This window comes from Thamnophis elegans, chromosome 8 (assembly GCF_009769535.1).
Source record: "Thamnophis elegans isolate rThaEle1 chromosome 8, rThaEle1.pri, whole genome shotgun sequence".
Classification (NCBI taxonomy): Eukaryota; Metazoa; Chordata; class Lepidosauria; order Squamata; family Colubridae; genus Thamnophis; species Thamnophis elegans.
Window position 1 is genome coordinate 56,511,033 of NC_045548.1, and position 18,392 is coordinate 56,529,424.

Genomic DNA, 18,392 nt, shown 5'->3' on the forward strand with positions numbered 1-18,392 from the left:
TGCAATTTGGCAGATTGAATCTCATCAGGCTCAAGGTTGACTCAGCCTTCCATCCTTCCAAAGTGGGTAAAATGAGGATCCAGATTGCTGGGGGCAATATGCTGACTCTGTAAACTGATTGGGAGGGATTTAAGGCACTGTGAAGTGGTATATAAATCTAAGTGCTATTATTATTGCTATTTGAACTGAACTTGTCCTATAGCAAACAATTGTTGTCTACCAGTCTGATCTGATATCTATCTATCTATCTATCTATCTATCTATCTATCTATCTATCTATCTATCTATCTATCTATCTATCTATCTATCTTTATTGATTTATCTCTCAAAGAGTGTAATTTTCTCAAAGATGCTAAATATAAGGCAGGCCAAGAAAGAGATAAATAGATGTATCTTTTAACAAAATGCAAACAGCCACATAATCAAGAGATCCTATGAAATAGACTTCATCAACAAGACTCATTCTTTATACTCTTGTGTAAATCACTTAAAGCGGTCTGTAAAGCACTGTAAAGTGGTATATAAGACTAAGTGCCATTTCTATTGCTATTCAGGCTATTTCTATTGCTATTCAAGGCCTGAGCACATAACTAGGTCTTCAAGCCCTTACAAAAAGTCAATAGGATCAGGGCCACCCTAAACTCTGGAGGGAGAATTTTTCAGAGGAAAGGGGCTACATCCTGAGAAGATATGCCTTCTAACCCCTGGCCGCCAACATGCTTTGACTGATAGGATCTAGAACATACCCATCCTGTGTGGCTGGATGTACATGTACATTTTGGGGGATGATGTGTAAAAGTTTAACAGAAATAAAACACAATTTGCCATAGTAAATAGTGCCTGCTCAGACTAATGCACAAGCAGTAATTATTGAGAGGCAGAGTCAAGGCTTTGGTTATCCTTTCTTCTAGATCTGTAGAGATTCTCGGTCATCCAGGTCATGGTTGTCCCAAAGGTGCTTTTTCAGGAGGCAACTAGACTTTCTTGATATTTTTTTTTGAAGACGTTTCACTTCTCATCCAAGTAGTCAGAACTGAAGAAGCTTATTGGATGAGAAGCAAAACGTCTTCAAAGCAAAAACAAGAAAGTCCAGTTGCCCCCTGAAAAAACGCCTTTGGGACTTTCTTCTGGGTCTTTTATGATAGTAGAAATTAATTTAACTTTGACAACTCAGCCTTTCTAGAAAGGAGTTTAGTCATGCATTCCACTTAACTACATTATGTAAAAGAATGTCCTTTTGAATGGTTGTTCAGTCCAAATCCATTTTAAAGACAAAACCTCTATACAATTACAAGGCCCTGGAAGTTGTCTAGAGAGTATGTAGTTAGTTCACACCGAAAGTTACCAGGCTTGTTGGGTGACTCTACTCTGTCTCAGGGACAAGTTGGAGAATACAATTTTTTCAATATGTTGGCACATGAGATCAGTTGTGTTTGCATTATCTTCTCTTTGAAAGGCATATGCTGAGGTTTATGGAAAGCAAGTTCGCTAACTCTCTCATTCAAATCAAAACAATCTGTTTCACCACTAATTGTATGAAATATTGGCTCACAGCAGAAATTCAAAGATCAGAAGACACAAGTTTAATGAGATAGACTATAATCCTCATATAACTTGATAATTTCTTCACAATCTTTCAATATGATTTATGCATGCCACTGATAATGGGATAATGGAATGGTTAAGTATAAATGGTAGATATAAACTAGATTTTAACTTTGGGGTAAAGACATTACACACACACACACACACACACACACACACACACACACTTTATGTTAGCTGGTTTTCTTCATATTCCCAATAAGGAAAACAAGAGAATAGAGTTTTTAATTAAAAAAATAAAGGAGCACTGTCATTTTTGTGGCTATCTAGGCAAAATGCCTTATAACATAATTCTTCCCTGCCCATTTTCCCCATCTTAACATGTTCATGTTGGTTTCATCTCTGTTTTTCCCCCTCCTTTACCTATTCCAAAGAGTTGGTATTCCTTCCTTCTTTTGAAGATGTTGTCTGACAGTGATGGTGAACCTTTTCGGCACTGGGTGCCCAAAAGGGAGGGAGTGTGTGTACGCATGTTGCACATGCTTGTTGGGGCAGCAAGCCAGAAGAGGAGCTACCCAGGGGGCATGTGTGCACCAGGAAATGAACTTCTGTTTTCTGGCCCGCCCATGTGCACCAGACAACTGGTATTCCAGTTTTTGGCACACATGTGCACACAAGATCAGCTGGCCAGCATGCATGCACATGCTGGAAACTGGAAGACCAGCTCTTCCAGTTTTCAGCACTGCCACATGCATGAAGGCCAGGTTATCGTCGTGTGCACATGTGCGCCAGAAACCCAGAAGAGAAATGGGTGATGCCATGTGTGCCAGTCAACATGGCTCTGTGTGCCACTTCAGGCACGTGTGCCATAGGTTTGCCATCATGGTTCTATGGAGTTTTGCCTTAGCCTCCTAATACTGAGTTCTGACGCCACTATTCGTATCTTCTGGAGGTTGATTGGGACCCTAATATGCAAAACTAGCAAGAGCTGCCCTTTGCACTTTGGATAAATATCATGAGGTCAAAAGAAGAGTCTAGAAAAGCCATAATTGTATCATATTTGTATGAATTGCTGATCCAGACAATCGTAACTGAATTATCCTGAAGGGAAAACACATTAAGTCAAGAAGAATATGTGTATAATACCTAAAAAGATTGAGTAATGGAAAATTTCATTTGATGTTTAGACATTTGATGCCTAAAATATTCTCGTTTCATCCTTATTGGACCTGAGTAATTGTCAGGGTAATCTCATTCTTTCTAGCCATGGTGGAATTAAAAGAAACAACTTCAAAGAGTTAAAGGAAAGGCAATCCTTTAGATATCAACAGGTTAAACAATATATCTTTTAGTGTCAAAATCCAAATGGACATCACTAAGAACGCAGCCATAGAAACTTCTCATGATTACTCTGTCCCAGGATAATTGTTTAGAGAAAGTTAAATCTTCATGCAATTGCAAGTCAGTTGATCTTGGGAAGCTGAAAGAAAAGTATACTTGTAGTGTTATTAATCCAACAAAGTGAAACTCAAACAGTTGTTTCTTGATCCACATCATCCTACAAACTCCATCCAATCCAACAAGGTGAGCAGAAACTTCCAGTTAAGCAAACATATATTTTTGGTCTGTTAGCTTAGTTTCCACTGACCGGATTAGGATATGTGTAATTATATCTAAAATGCCACAAGGAGATAACTGAAATCAGGTCACAATTAATTTAATTGTAGGCAGGAGCCTAGTACTTAACTGGTACCAATATTCATTGACTTAGTAATTCTTAGTCTCACACTTGCCTTTAGTTGCCGGACAGAAAACAGGAAATCGCGGGTTCTAAGCCAGAGAGGAAAGGTGAAGAAAGTAGTAGCCAACCACTTCAATGCCATATTAAAGAAAACTTCATAGACATTAGAAATCAGATTCAAGAACATCTTTTTCTTTAGATTTATTAATCTATCATGTCAAAGCTCTGCATTTGTAATATTGAAATAATGCTATTGGCACAGTATATAATCTAACTGTTGGAATGGTAGTTGTTGTTTTAGAATTTTAAACATTTAAAAGAATAAATGCTAAGCATTTTAACTAAAATGATATAAATTAAAGTACATTAGACTCTCATAGTATTACATTTTCATATCTAACTTACAGTACATATCTAAGTTGTATATATCTAAGTTGGCCATGTTTACAATAGACTTGATAAAATTGAATGAATACATCCACTATATACAGATACGGATATATGGATTTCCTCTCCTCCCTATTGTAAAAGATCTAAATATTTAAATATTGCCATGAAAACAATTGGTTTTTTTAATATAAACAATCTAAGCTAGTGATGGCGAATATTTTTCTTATGGTGTGCCAAAATTGTGCCCTTGCGCACGTATGCCCACACCAATTCAATCCTCCCTGCCCACCTGCGCATCCGTGCGAGACTCCCTCCCCCCGCGCATGCACACATGACTTCTCCCCAGGCTACGGAGGCTTTCCTGAAGCCTGGGGAGGGTGAAAACGACCTCTCCCACCCCGCCCCCGGAGGTTCATTTCTGAACTTCTGGTTGGCCCATTGGGGCCATTTTTCGCCCTTCCCAGGCTTCAGGAAAGCCTTTGGAGGCTGGAGAGGGCAAAAAATGGCCCCAACAGGCCAACCGGAAGTTTGGAAATGATCCGTTTCTGGCTTCAGGAAAGCCTCCGAAGACTGAGGAGGGCGAAAAACAGGCCCAACGGGTCAACTGGAAGTTCATGCCCTCTGGAAGGCTGAAAATCAGCTGATGGCTGACATGCCAGCAAATATGACTCCACGTGCCACCTGTGGCACGCATGGCATAAGTTTGACATCTAAGCAAAGCACTTCTGCTTTCATTGGCATGGTATTTTAACATATATTTTGGTGAAATCTACTCATATTATATTGATGGTGCACATATATTGATAGACAGAAAAGGACAAGATCTGTCTGTAAAACCCTGCCAGTAATGCAGGAAAATGTCATGCACATTTATGGTGCAAAGAAAGATACATATTCAGCTCAGACATGACTCAGAGGACTGGCAATAGGCTAGAATGGTAATGCAAGTAGTCCTTGATTTAAGACCCCAATTGAGCCTGAAATTTCTGTTGCTAAGCAAGACATTTGTTAAGTGAATTTTGTCCCATTTTATGACTACTCTTGCCGTAGTTGTTAAGTGAATCACTGCAGTTCTTATGTTAGTAACATGGTTCTTGAGTGAATCTGGCTTCCCATTAACTTTACTTGTCAGAAGGTTGCAAAAAGTGATCACATGGCTTAGGGACACTGCAAGTGTCATAAATATGAGTTGCTAAGCATCTGAATTTAGATCACAGGTTCATGGGGATGCTGCAGCGGTCGTAAGTATGAAAAACGGTCATAAGTCACTTTTTTCATTGTAACTTTGAATGGTCACTAAATGAACTGTTGTAAGTTGAGGACTATCTATACTAGATGAAATCCACATCAAAAATTCATGATAGGTTTCAGTATTATCTGCAATTTGAGTCTCTCGGCTGCCCAGACTTCACAAATCTTCCCATTAGGACACTGCCTTATTCTCCTTCCCCAAATCTCTCCTGTCACAATGAAACCTAAGAAGGAACTTCTTGGGAAACCTAAAGCCATAGCAGTACAGATATATAGATTACACCGTATAGTAGAACTAAATCAATTGTGCATAGGTTGCATGAGTTTCAATTTATAATTATGCTCTTATCTTCTAATGTATCATAAATAAGTTAATAACTAAGTTATCAGAAATAAGTAAGAAATACCTTTTGCATATCATTCATATGTATGCAGAAGCAGATATTAAGTTTCTATAGGGCAGGATCTCAGCAAACATGTGGAAGACTGTAAATTAGCTTATTTGGTGATTTCCGTATATCCTGCTACGTGAAATAAATTGGTTCCTGTGGTTATGTTTAGAGTTATAATTCTCAGTTAATTGTATTTTGTTTGAACTAAGATAACACATAAGGTCTGTGTGTGCTTATGACTATTTTGCATGACGTGTATGAACTTGAATATAATAACTTTTACCTTTCTATTAGCTTAGTAATAAGCTTAGAGATCTGTTTGGTTATGGATTGGGCAATTGGTTGTCCTTGACTCATACGCGATTCTCTTTCAGTGTTTCCATTGTTTGAGCTGTCAACTTTGCACACAGTTATAAAATCTGAAATCATGTTGATGATTACCAGAAATTATACAATTTTCATCAGCAATATCAACTATGCGAAAAATGCTACCAAGAAATATTCCAACTTTTTGACTTCAGCTCTTATGGATATCAGTAGGATGACAACATGGAAATTGTCATCTTCCCAAGTTTCCCTTCTGTGATATCTTGCTCATTTTAAGAAGGGGATTTTAAGTGCATCTGGAAAAGAATAAGCAAAAATGGAAGAAAACACTGGAGAGGCATCATGATATAACATGCACTGTTCAGGTATGCATAATGAAAGGCAAGAGAATTTGAGTGAGACACAAAAATGCCCCTGGAAGTTAAACAATTATTTGAGGCATTATGCAATCATTAGGTATGTACTACTAAAGATTCAACAAGCCTTGGTATTTAGCAAGGCTGGGAAGAATTCTTTCCCAAAGCTTATTGATTCACCTGTATTTCAATCCTTGAGGTAGTATTCAACTGATGTGGCATTATTTTTTCAATGATAAACTATCATTGCTGGAATTTAAATGGGAGAGCAATAAATTGAGACAGCTCTGTGACACACATAAAAAAGGGGCAGAATTGAATTGCATCACTGCAGCTGCCACCATGACTTTTAACTCCCTATTCTTTTGTGATATTTGACAGCCAGTTTGGTGTAAAAACCAAGAAATGGTGAGTTTTAGTCCTGCCTTAGGTATGAAAAACCGGCTGGGTGATCTTGGGCCAGTCGCTCTTTCTCAGTATGTGCGAGTTGGGACTAATACTTCTAACACCATTTTCTTGAACACAGTTTCTTCTCAGGGCTGTGTCCTAAGGCTGCTGTTGTTCACCCTGTTGACCCATGACTATTGTGCTAGGTTTGCCATCAAACCAGGGGTGAAATTCAGCAGGTTCTGGAAAACCGGTAGTGGAAATTTTGAGTAGTTTGGAGAGCCTGCAAATACTACCTCTGGCTGGCCCCAGAATGGGGTGGGAATGGAGATTTTGCAATATCCTTTCCCCAGGAGTGGGGTGGGAATGGAGATTTTGCAGTATCCTTCCCCTGCCACGCTCACCAAGCCACGCCCACAGAACCAGCAGTAGAAAAAATTGAATTTCACCACTGCACCAAACATATTGTGAAGTATGTGGATGATACAACAGTAGTTGGGCCTCAAGATAGCAATGAGAGTGCTTACCACAAAGAAGTAGAAAGTTTGGTGAACTGGTGTAACAAAAAGTCTGCATTTTCTGCATTGGATGAGAAAAGTGCATCTTCCTCCCTCTGTCCTTACCACTTTCTATAGAGGGACAATCGAGAGCATCCTGTCATATTGCATTACCGTCTGGTTTGGAGGCATTACTGCTTTGGCTAGGAAGGCGGTGCAGAGAGTGGTGAGGATGGCAGAAAAGATTATTGGTAGTTCACCTCCTCCTATCTGAGACATACCATATAAACAATGCTGAAGGAAGGTCCGCAGGATTGACTGGGATGCTGCACATCCTCTTCATGACCTGTTTTCCTTGTTACCTTCTGGGAGGAGGCTTCGTGGTACCTGATTTAGTCACAGTTTTGTTCTGTAGTATATAGCAGAGGCCCCCAACCTTTTGGGCATCAAGGACCAGTTCCGTGGAGAAAGGTTTTTCCATGGACCTGAGGGGCTGTGGTTTTGCATGCTGCCTGTATCCCGCAGATGGGGCTTCGCTTGTTTGTGCAGACCAGTTGCTGGCATGCCGCAGACCAGTTGGGAACTCCTGCCGTATAATATCAACTTTGTGAACTCTTGAGTTTCCTCTTTCCACTGTGTATTCAAAATGAAGAGCATTAATGTGTGTGTGTGTATACATGCTACAATTTCATTTTTAATGTGGGCCAGTGTGGTAACAGTAAAAAAAATACAAAAAAGGTTATCTTCTCTAAACAAATGAATGCTTACACCTATCTTCTCCCATATGTAATTCTTTGGGACAATAGCACTTATCATAGACTTATAGTGCTTTACAGCCCTCTCTAAGTAATTTACAGCATATTGCCCCCAACAATCTGGCTCCTCATTTTACTGACCTCAGAAGGATGGAAAGCTGAGTCAACCTTGAGTCTGTCAGAATCAAACTTCTGGCACTGAGCAGTGAGTTAGCCTGCAATACTGCATTCTAACCACTGCGCCACCACGAATCAAAGGCCCCAGGAGAAGCATTGAAAGAGGAAGACAGCCTTTTCCAGACAGTTGTCCTCCAGATGTCATCATGTTGACTAGGAATAGTTGATGTGGGTAAATATTTCAGTAACTAAAATGGGGAAGCTGCATCCTAGAACCCTAATACCTGGGGCAGCCCTTCAGATATTTTAGAAAACAGCCCCAATTATGATGATGATGTTGATCTATGGATCAGAATCATGAGAACTGTAATCAAAATCATCTAGAGGGTATCTTATTACCTGCATTTTGCTTAGGTTTTTAAAATGTGTTTAGTTGAAGAAAGAAAATATATTACTATAAAAATACTTTCCAACAAACCAGACTCATAAATTGGGAGGAAGAAATTGGGAAGAAAGTAATCCATTCCTTGAAAAAAAAAGAATGGTGAATGGATTTTTCCTGTATTTTCCTCCTTTTATGCTTTTTACAGATTTGTTTTATGCATTTACATTTTTAAATACCATATCCTAGCACTTGGTATTCAGATTTATTAAAAGATTAGAATTGTTTTAATCTTTATCTTACATAACAAGTTATCTGCTCCCAGGCAAAGACTTAATAGTCTGTTCTTTTATTCTGCCTCTTGATGCATAAGAATAGAGGCGAGTAGAAGATAGCCATCACTGTCCCCTAATCGTAGGCTGGGCATCCTCACTTTTAAGTTTTATTTGCATTACAGTTAAGATGAGATTGAAATCAGCAAGATCTTCATTTGCAAAATTAAAGGAAGACTAACTCATATTTGAACAATGACGTGGATTTCATTATAGGAGCTGAGAGAGGCAAAAGATTTCAATAAAAAGGTCAAAATGCTAGTTGGGATTAAAAAGTATATTAAAATTAAATTGAGGAGCAAGAAATAAACAAAAATGCATTTCAAGAGCATTTCTTAAAGTTAATTTGTATACATTATAAAATGAATTTATAATATCATAATCCACACTTAAATTGCTTGCCATTGACTGCCTTCTGTTTGAGTTTTGCTTCTTATTAAGGCTGCATAGACTATTTCATGAACTAGTATAGTTTGCTATTTTGGTACAAATATTAAAACTAAATAAATATACATGTGCATACAAAAATCCCTATATACATCCAAGGATCATCCTAAATCTATTTAGCAGGCCAGCAATGATTCAGAGTGGGTCTATTATGATGCTGAGCATTAAAAAGTCCAGACAAATTTAAAGAAAATCAGCTTGATAGAAGCTCATCCTCCTGTCCTTTTAATAGTTATTTTTGTTGAACTTACTTGAGTAGAGATATAGAACATAAATCTATAGCAGTGATTCTAAACCTTAGCTATTTTAAGAGAGATGGATTTCAACTCCCAGAATTCCCCACTGGGGAATAAATTGAAGTCCATGTCTTTTAAAGTGGCTCAGGTTGAGAAATACAGGTCTACAGGTTGAAGTTTCAGGATGACACACATAACTTTAAATGTGGTTGCCAGAGTTTCTTCAAAAGTTATCAAACTGTAACTTTAATGAGACAGGCAGAAAAGTCAGAAATCATTAAATTTGTAAGAAGCAACCTTATTTACTGAATTTAATTTTAATTGTTTACATGGAAATTAAATTTAAGTTTTGTTTTGATCCATCTCTTTTGATTGGTTCTGCCCATTTTTTTGAAGTATTCTATACAGGTTTGACATTAGGAGGCCACTATTGCGGCGGGGGGGGGGGGAATCTACATGTCCCTAATCTAAGAGATTATACAGTTGGTGTCCCCAAACCATTCAGGAAAAATCAGAAGTTTAATAAGGCGTGAAATAAAAAGTTTGATTTTTTGCTGTTTGATATGTTCAACATTTTTTTGACATATTCTTTTGTATAAATGGCAATACTCACACTCCTTACAAAGAGTAAAGTGAATACATTTTGGAAAGTTAACTTGATATAATATATATGTAATTTGTTGAAAACCACTTCTTTATATGCACGAAGATGTTTGAGGCCTCTACATTCTAGAGGTTTTGTTGAAAAGCTGCCTAAAACTCATTTTTAAATCACAGCTGTACTGTTCTTTCATCTTGAACTATTCCTGCCATTTCAAAGAATTCTGTTAAAATCAGCCATCAGGAGGTCTCTCTCTTCTTCTTCTCTACCTCCCCCATAGCAAGGTACATGTTCTAGCCATTAGCTTCATACCTTGCATACCTTTGGAACAAGATGAATGGTTTCATGAAGTCTTCATTTTCTATTTTAATTTCTAGGTTATTCTGAGGTACTAGCCTTTTGTTTGAAAGTAATAAATGCCCACCTTAAGATTTAACTATGTTAGGTTATGTTAATCATCTTCTCTGTATAGTTTATTAAAATGTTCATTCTTAAAAAAAGCACGTTGATCTTGAGCAATGGACAGAAATTGGCAAGGTTTGATAAAACTGTATTTGAAAAATTATAATCTTAGAACATGTAATTTGTACATTTCAAAGGCGTTATTGGTAGTCCTACAGAGGACCTAGGCGCCATGTATTCAAAGCGTAAAGGGTGATGCTAGAGATCTCCATTGAGAGAGCAACCCTACTAAAAACAAGGTTGCCCTACACACTATTGTAAGCTACGGTGTACTGCCTCTGTATTTTGCTTCCATAATTGTAGAAAATTGTAGAAAGCAACGAGGAGTTGGCTTCTTAAAGCTGACCTCTTGGGAAATCCAATTTCATCTCTGGGTCTTAATAGACTTCACACAATTGACAGCTTCCTTGGTATTCTGTTTTATCACAACAGATAAAGTGGGATTCACAAGTATTTTGCAAACCAACATATTGTATTATTTTTGGTTCAACATTCTGGGCGGGCAGGTAGGTTTGTAATATTGATAACATCTATATAGGCTATTTACTGCTTCTTTTAATAAGCAGCTGGCCACATTTCCAAAGCAAGCATAGAGTTGAAGACATGCAGCGTTTTTATTTTCTAAGCATGTTTCTGGATCTGTGTAGGACCTAGAAACATAAACCTGGTTGTTTTCATTTTTTAATTTAAATGTCTAAGATATACTAAATTGGGTGAGACCAGATTAATCGAAGGATGCAGTGCTCAAGAGTTCCATGTTATCTTTTTTTAAAGAACTATAAACATTGGATATGCGAACTGGGTCTTTCCCCTCCCTTCCTCCTGTCCTGTTTTCCTTTTATTTCATGTCTTTTAGACTGTAATCCTACAATTACAGACTCTCTTATTTTGTTGCTAATCTGTAAAACTGTTCTGGGAGACTTTTTGGCTGAAAAATGGAGTGAAAAGGTCTAAAATAAATGGATGAGATTGTTTAGATAGCAAATCTAAAGAGTTTGGGACTCTGATTTGTAAAAGCAGCAAGTATGGGGTGGGAAGTTTCTCTTCTTTTACTCCATCACTTAACCCTAGAAGCTTCACCCTGTAAAGTAGACAAGTCACAAACGTAACAGTAATGGCTAGTGTTTTTTTACACATCCTATTATTAGCTTTCCATGTCCCAACACAGGGCAGGCCATTCATTTAGATCTTTTGAAGAAGATATCACAAATTTGTAAATAGACTATATGGCCAATAGGTGAATGAAATGCTGTGGAGATTAATAATAGTTTTTAAATTTATACATTTGAGATGTTAATGGACTGCAATTCCTATGATTCTTGACCATGTTAGTTAAGGCATATCAGAGCTGAAGGCTAACAACACTAGGAGGTCCATAAAATCCCCATCTCAATAGCAGCCCTTCAAATAAGATAATACCCTCCTTTATGAGCCTTTCTTAGAAATATTTTGTTGAGCATCTCACATTTTTTCCTTGCATTTTATAAATGCAGGCTGGTTGTCAAGTACCCAAAATGCAGTTGTGTGACCATAGGGGGTGGACATTAGAACTTCAAATGGTTGCTAAGCGACCAGTCATAAGTTGAGGACTACCTGCAAGCAACTAATACCCTTCATAAATTTCTCTAATATCCTTTTGAAACTATTTTAAAAGAGTCGTGGTGGCGCAGTGGTTAGAATGCAGTATTGGAGGCTAATTCTGCTGACTGCCAGCTGTTTAGCAGTTCGAATCTCACTGGCTGAAGATTGACTCAGTCTTCCATTCTCCTGAGGTGGGTAAAATAAGGACCCAGATTGTTGGGGGCAATATGCTGACTCTGTAAACCGATTGGGAAGGCTGTAAGGCATTATGAAGCAGTATATAAATCTAAGTACTATTTTTATTGCTATTTGAATTGAACTTGTCCTATAGCAGACAATTGTTGTCTAACGGTCTGGTTTGATCAATCTCTATCATCTATCTATTTTTCTTTCTTTCTTTCTCTTTCTTTCTTTACCTACCTACCTACTTACCTATCTACCTACCTACCTACCTACCTACCTACTTTTATTGATCTATCTCTCATCTCAAAGAGTTTAATCTTCTCAAATATGCTAAATATAAGGCAGGCCAAGAAAGAGATGAATAGATATATCTTTTAACAAAATACGAACAGCCAGATAAACAAGAGATCCTTTGAAATGGAAATGACCACGGGCTTCATCAACAAGATTCATTCTTTATACTCTTGTTCTACTGTGTTAGCATTGCTTTTTGAGGGTAAATGTTTACCTTAAGTTCCTGTCTTAGAGTATCTTTTAGTCATTCTGCATTACAGGTTAGAACATGCTGAGAGATTCCTTCTCTATGGCAGAATGTCAATCAACATCTTTAAAAGCACCAGTTAATATAACTTAACAGATGTTCTTAAAAAAGTCATGGGTAAATTTCTATTTTTTATAACAAGTGTCTAAACAGCCATACATTAAATGCATATAGGAAGTAAGAATAATAAGTAATCAGTGGTAATCTTTCAGCCAAACATGAGAATGGGTAGCATGTGTGTATATATATTTTAAATTTTAAAATATTTACTTTATACATACATACATAATTTTAAATTTTATTAATTTTAAATTAATCTATATTAAAAGAATTGACAAATGAAACAATCTACAGTTAAAAGGAAGTATAAACAAAAGGCAGGTTTTGAATGTTTTTATTTGAAATATTTATACATTACTTCACATTGGCTTATAAACTTAACAATACATATACAAAATGTAAGGTATTTAAAGGACAACAAGTAAAATATGTAAAACAAACACAGATCAGTAGAAGAATCCCTATTTTTCTCTTGGACCAGGAGAAATTTCATGTTCCTCTGAGAAAGCAGCACAGAGTCCTGGGGTTGCCCTACTAAAACCACTCTTCCATCAACAAAGAGAACTGTAGCCAAGCCTGAAAAGTAAATCTTAATAAGCAGGTAGATTTATGAATATCAGAGGCAGGTTGGTGCAGTGGTTAAGACACCAGGTTAGAAATAAAAAAAAAACATGATTTCTAATCCTGCCTTAGGCCCAAAGGCAGCTGGATGTCTTGGGCCAGCCACTCTCTCCTAACCCTAGGGGGTGCACAATGGCAAATCACTTCTGAAATCTTGCCATGAAAATGGCAGGGACTCATTCAGGTAATCACCAGTGATTGATTCAACACTGATTCAAACACACCATCTATGTATAGGTCCTTATCAGGGGTGGGTTCTAACCTTCTATAAAAGAGGTTCCACAAATGTTAAGTGAGTTTCACCACATTTTACCAGTTGGCCAAGCCCACCCAGTCACATGGCCGGCAAGCCACTCCCATCCAGTCACATGGCCGGCAAGCCACTACTACAAGGCAGGCCACACATACAGAAGAGGTTCTAAAACAATTTGAAACCCACCACTGGTCCTTATCCAAATTAACACTAATAAAGAACTGTGAGCCAGCCACCACTAAAATTTTCTACTGATAATATACTACCTTAAGATGGGGAATTAAAAGAACAGCTTGCCAATAGAGGCAAGATCATCACATTCATAGCTTAACCTTGTTCCATGGTGAAGTGAGTACTGAGGAAGCTGCTTTCTTGGAAGGGTAATCACCACTTGCTTTTCTTAGCACTGACCTGCTTGATCCTCCTATTCATAAAATAATGCTGGACTTCTGGGTGTTCATTTTCCCCTTAAGTCTCCAATCTCTTCTTACTAGTGGGTAAGCAGCTGCACTCTTTCTCTCTTTCTATTTTATTCTCAAGGATTTCCTATCCTCTGGGAAATGAAGATAATGGATGCAGCTGTTTATGGATTTTTTGCTTATAGCAGTGCATCTATTTTGTGAGAGGTTTTTAAAAAGTGTAGCAACTGCAACAATATTTGGGGGGACTTGTATATCTCAATCCAATCCAGTGGTGGGTTCCGGGTGGAACGCCCCAGTATGGGCGTACCGGTGCCTGCTGGGAGCAGCAGGCACCGTTCTGGTGCTTTGGAGGGCCCACCCACCCACCCACATTCCTTAGCTGTATTTAACACAACCAGGCCATCTGCGCGCATGCACCCAGTGTACAGCACCTGCGCGACACTCTGTTGAGCAGCTGGAGCTTCACGGGTGGTGGGTGTGCATGCATGCCCAGCGCACATGCACCATGGTGGACGCCCGGCCCCGTCGCAGCATACCGGTTGCAATAGGATCCGGAACCTACCAGTGGTCCAATTCTAATGAACCACTGCACTTACCTTGTGTGAATCAGACACAGGCTCCTGCCATGTGAATCTGTAGACAACAAGCTATCCATTTGCTTAACATCATGATGTGTGAAAACTCCATCTGCCTGAAATAAACCCACATTTTGGCTTTTGTTTGTTTTTGGCTTTATTTTCAGGCCTCTTCCAGATGGGCAGAACTACACTTGAGCATTGATGCATCATGTTAAACTCGGCTAAATGAATCTCGTATATCTCATTAACCTTCCCTGCTCACAGAATGAACCAGTAGTTGTGAGCTTGCATATTCACAGTCTAATTTTATGCCTGGGTAAGTAGGGCAGGAAAACTGCCATTTTATCTCATTATGTTTAGTTTATCATATTAGCTTATTCAAAAAATTTTCAAATGTTCCTAAGTAAATGCACTGTCCCAGTATAGAAGGAAGAATGGCAGAACCCGGGGGCACAGTTAAACAAGGGATCAGTCTAGAATCAGTTAAACAAGGGATCAGTCTAGAATCCTTATGTAGCCACAAGCAAACTAAGTTCAACTTTCCTTGAATCCTCTTGACTCTTACCTACCCTGTTAATTGAGAAGATTCTTGTGCATAGGCATTATTAGCAAAGATAACAGTTTAATTGGACCTTTCGCACTTGACATCCAGTCTGTATTAAACCAAGCCATTGCAAGACAAAATAAGGAGACCTGGTAGGCACAATTAAAAGGCAGGCATCTCAAAGTGATCCTGAAATCAGGATCACACAAAGATTATGACAAACTTTAAAGTGTGCAAACTTTGAAGCAGGTTCCTTAAGTGAACACATTTAAGTTGTACCTATTGTGAGCAGGGTAATATTAGGTTCGGAACTCTATTTCCATTGATTTTCCCAAGTCATGCAGTGTTTCTCAACTACAGCAACTAAGATATGTGGACTCCAACTCCCAGAATTCCCCAGCCAGCCATGGGGCTTGAAGTCCACATATTTTAAATTTGCTAAGGTTGAGAAACACTGTTCTAAGCAGAGCTTTTTTTCCCTCCAACATTGACCAAATTCAAGTCTGTGCATAAATTTCTTCCCTCCCTTCACATTAGCTGAGTTTCATCCCCCAAGAATAGTTTTGAATCATGTCTTCGCTTTTTGGAGAGACGGCAGGGAGGCCTTTTTATTTCCTGAAGTGCTGGAATTAAAGCCCACTTGAAATCATTTCAATTATAGGAGCGTTGTGGTGAAAATGGTTTGATTTCTGGAAAACAAAAAGGAAAATCAAGCACATCATTTTCTGTGTAACAGAGATATTTCATCATGAGTTGAGGCTTGTCTGCTTTATATTGCTCAGGCTATAGAAAAGGGGGGGATTAAATAATGCACAAACAGCATTTAGAGTACCTGAAATGGCCTTATGGCAAGCTACATATTCCTCCTTTGCACACAGTGGCAGTGGAGATGAGGCAAGAACAAAGGTGGTATACTGCCAATTTGCACGAACCAATAGGGGAGGCGGTGGGAAGCTCCACCCACCCACCCAGACGTCATCAATAACCTTCTGCGCATGCGCAAAAGGTTCTGTGCGTGTCCAGACGTGCGCACTCCCGCTACCAAACCAGTAGTGAAGATAATAGAATACAATTACTAGCCAAGACAGCTTAAAGACCTCTATGTCTGAGGAATTAGCCTCATAAATTTTATAATTCTCCAACATGAGAAGCCAAATATGACACTGGACATACTGATAGGTGCATGCCAATCTGGAGCAGGCCACTGTGAATGAATGGGAGAAGGTTGCGTTTTCCTCCAGCCCTTATTCTTAATTCAACCCTAGGAATCTAATTTAATGGGAAGGAGACATTTTATGGGGGATGAACAATGAAAGAATCAAAACCTTCATCCCGCTTTTATCTCCATGTCTGAGGTTAATGCCATGCAAACATGGATAAAAATTGTGATTAAGATACTCTACCTACTCATGCTGTGACTGAGATATCATGCAAGCCAGATCTAATTAGTCCGGCCTGATACCCCAATCTGTCTAAGCAAATCTGTTGAACTTGAAGCAAATTTCTCCAATATCATTGCTGAGAGCAGAAATACAATAACGTGTCCTACACCACTTTTCTTAGCTGTGACATTTAAACCACAGGTAACAAGAGTGATGAAAGGGTGACTTTATGATCAGTCCTCACATTTATGACCTTCAGAAGGCTGTAAAGCAAAGGAAAGTAAGATCATAGGCAAAGTTATGGTTTCAATTAGTGAAAGCGGCTACTTTGCTTAATTACTGATTTGATGCCAATTGTGGTTGCTACATGAAAACTATCTGTACGTTTTCATTGATTTCACATTGATGGAACAATTTTTAAAGAATTTAAAGCATTCCATAAAAAGTAGAAGATTACAAAACTCTTGATTTTGTATCATTTCGAAGCCATAAGTGATGCTGGTCTTCCATCTCAAGCTCCAACAGTATCCGAGTTCGTTCAGAAGCAGTGAAGCAAAAAATTGAGAACTTCTATAGCAATTTGAAAAGGGCGCTAAATTCAACATTAAGAAAGTAGCAGTCCTCCTTATGGATAACAGGATGCAAAAGTTGGAGAAACAAAAAAAAAAGAATCATAGAATGATTTGGATAGGTCAAGGCAACAAAGCAGGAAACCAATAAGTTTTTCTGAAGAAAAGTATCAAAAAACATAAAGTTCTTCAAATGGATATCATTCAATAAGGTTTGTATATAATGCAGCCTCAGAAATAAGATATATTAAAGCTTTCTCTCTTTTCCAGGCACTCTTGCAATGCAAAGCAAATAATTGCTTTTTTCAATGCAATTAAAATGTGAAGCCAACTTTCAAGTGGATCTGGAGAGGCCATATTAAATGCATCAGTGGTTCATTTCACTTCTAAAACATACTTTTAAAACTACAGGATGTATCTTCATTTTAAAATAGTTGAATCCAGGCCCGGAGTTAGGCTGCACACATTTTACACACATATAATTGGAACTTTCCCTGTACTGAATTCCTGGGAGTCTCATTCCAAGTGGTCATGCATGCCATTCATTCAATGAAATATCCCATTTGTCAATGGCTTGCAGGAATAATTATTATTTAAAAAGCCTGGAGGTGGAAATAGAATCTCCTTAGGCTTTTAAAAAACTGGGTGCTATTTAAAACTATGTTTCCATCACTACAAAATTTTCCAAGGAACATGGTTTTGGTTTTTATTCTCTTATTGTCTCAAGGTGTTTTGATATGGCAAATTGTATGGATAAGCATTTAATTTTAACTGGAAGTAGACTATTGGGATATTTATTTGGACTACAGTAATCTATAAAAAAGGTTAGCCATTCGGTGGTTCAAATCCCTAGTGCTGCATAACGGAGTGAGCTCCCGTTATTTGTCCCAGCTTCTGCCAACCTACCAATTCGAAAGCATGTAAAAAATGCAAGTAGAAAAATAGGTGCCTTCAGCATTTAGTCATGCCGGCCACATGACCACGGAGACGTCTTCGGACAGCACTGGTTCTTCGACTTTGAAATGGAGATGAGCACTGCCCCCTAGAGTCGGGAATGACTAGAACATATGTGCGAGGGGAACCTTTACTTTCACCTAATCTATAAGAATAATTGGTAGACGAACTAGGTAAGATAAGGGCATTCTTGTGCAAAATGTGAAGGTGCTGAACATCTGAACTATTAGAAATATACTTTACGAATGCATAAGGAACAAGGGCTACAATGTGCTCTTCCATGCTGACAGGATTGCTTGAACCAACTAGTTAATCAGTTCTAGAGGGGGGGGGGAGGAGAACTTCTCCAGAAGGCAAGTTGAGGACATCTCTATAGAAGAAGACTAAGATTCATTTGTTCAGCTTGTTTATATCTTTTGACCTGTCACTGTTACACAAAGCCTTGGTTTTGTTGACCATAATTTGTTGACTAAGCTATAATTGGCT

At 38.3% G+C, this 18,392-nt stretch overlaps 1 long non-coding RNA gene across 1 annotated transcript in view; it reads left to right on the forward strand.

Moving 5' to 3' along the window:
• Positions 1-17,805, forward strand: part of LOC116512230 — a 68,034-nt gene extending 50,229 nt beyond the window's left edge. The window contains exons 2-3 of the long non-coding RNA XR_004255855.1: positions 14,622-14,773; positions 17,223-17,805. This is a non-coding gene — a long non-coding RNA (uncharacterized LOC116512230). The remainder of the gene's footprint in view (positions 1-14,621; positions 14,774-17,222) is intronic.
• Positions 17,806-18,392: the final 587 nt, after the last annotated feature.